This window comes from Cryptotermes secundus, unplaced genomic scaffold, assembly GCF_002891405.2.
Source record: "Cryptotermes secundus unplaced genomic scaffold, Csec_1.0 scaffold1077, whole genome shotgun sequence".
Lineage (NCBI taxonomy): Eukaryota > Metazoa > Arthropoda > Insecta > Blattodea > Kalotermitidae > Cryptotermes > Cryptotermes secundus.
In genome coordinates this window covers 1-2186 of record NW_019743167.1, presented here as the reverse complement: position 1 = coordinate 2186, position 2186 = coordinate 1, and positions in this window count along the sequence as shown.

The window sequence follows — 2186 nt, the reverse complement described above, 5'->3', positions numbered from 1 at the left end:
TGATAAACGATGTTGTTTTCTTTCATGAGTCTTATCATCTTCCTGTACGTTTCCGGGGTGTTGCAATTTATTTTGATTATATTGTTGGCCATTGATCTAGTGCTATAACTCTCCTCTTCTGCTACTTCTGCTAGGTGGTTTATCATTTGGGGATAGTTGATGACATCATATACAAATATTGGAGGAGGTCTGGGGATCCTTTTGTGTGGATTCCCGTCTTGTGTTTCTGCTTCGTTTGTTTCTTCATTTGGTAAGAGATCGTATCTGTTGTGTATGGTCACTGTTGTTTCTGAGGGGTTATTGTTCTGAGTGGCTTTGTTTATTTTCCTGCGTTTGGTTCCTCTTGCAATTTGCCATGATGTTGAGTTGATATTTTCAGTTATGTCCTCATCTATTGCTTCGTCAGTGGTGGTGATTGTGGTACAGAATTGGTTTTGATAGTTTGGTAATACCATAGAGTTGCTTGTAGTCGGTTGGTGACTGTTAGGGAAGTTGCATGTGGTAGGTGGGATTTGTTGGTTTTGTATGTGATTTGGAATGTATGATTGCGGAGTTGCTTGACTGATCAGTGTTGGTTGCAACTGGGTACTTACAAATTGGCTTGTTAGGGAGTTGTTCCTTCCTGGTCCATTGTTTGCTGGTAGCATGTTTTGTCTTTGTTAGACTTCTTCTGCTTTGGTTTGGTTGTTGCAATTTGACTCTGGAAGTTGTAACTTGTATTGCAGATTCTTTGTATTTAACACTGGGCACTGTAATTCACTCGCTATCGTTCAATGAATATTGGTTTAATTATTTATACGTGGTACCGGGAGCGCTTGGTAAACGCGTCCGCACTGCACAGCGTATGTAAGTGAACTCCGTTCATAATTTGTGTAAATTCTATTAATTAAGTTAACATTACTGAACATTTTATTAAAATTTATTAAAGGATATAGTAATTATCAGAAATTTGAAGGAATTCCTATAATTAGAATGAAATCTTTTATAAATTGGTTGAAATTCTTTATTTTAACCTGAACATTTCAAAGAATTTTATGTTAAATTATATACATTTCGTTGATTTCCTTCAAAACTCAATTAAATTATTTAAATTTACTTCAAATTGTTCTATGTTTCTTTAAATTTCAAGGATATATTATGTAAATCGTCGAAAAGTGTGCTAGAATTCCCAAAATTAGTGTGAAATCTTTCACAAGTAATGGATATATTTAAATTAACTTAAAATCGAGAAAGAATTATATAATAAATTATATGAATTTAGTTTAAGAATGTCAAAATTAGTTTTGTATTCCTTAAAATATCATAAAATTCTACTTAATTTGATAAAAATTAATTAATCCTTAAATATTGTCAAACAATTGAATATATTTCCATAAATAGAAAGTGGGATCTTTGACAATTTGTTGAAAACCTTTATATTAAATTCAAATCTGTAATAATTCTTGGTAAAAAATTCTTAAATTCGTTGAAACCTTTCAAAACCTTGTTCAAACTCGCTAAATATATCATAGTATAAATTAGATTTGAATAAAATTTCCATATTCTAATGTAGAAATTGTCAATAATTTGGACAGAATTCCATTTAATAAGAAGAAATCTTTCACATATTGTCTGTAATTCCTTATATTAACATAAATTCGTCAAAGAGTATTCAGAATAACAATTCATAAAATAGTTAAGTTCGTTCATAATTTGTGTAAATTCTATTAAATAACATAGAAATACTGAATATTTTATTGAAAATCATAAAATGATATTGTAATTATCAGAAATTTGAAGGATTTCCTAANAAGATATAGTAATTATCAGAAATTTGAAGGAATTCCTAAAATTAGAATGAAATCTTTTATAAATTGTTTGAAATTCTTTGTTTTAACCTGAACATTTCAAAGAAATTTAGATTAAATTATATACATTTCGTTGAATTCGTTCAAAACTCAATTAAATTCCTTAAATTTACTTCAAATTTTTCTATGTTTCTTTAAATTTCAAGGATATATTATGTAAATCGTCGAAAAGTGTGCTAGAATTCCCAAAAGTAGTGTGAAGTCTTTCACAAAATAATTGATATATTTATATTAACTTGTAATCGAGAAAAATTATAGGATAAATTATATGAATTTTGTTTAAGAATGTCAAAATAATTTTGTATTCCTTAAATTATCATAAAATCCTTCTTAATTTGA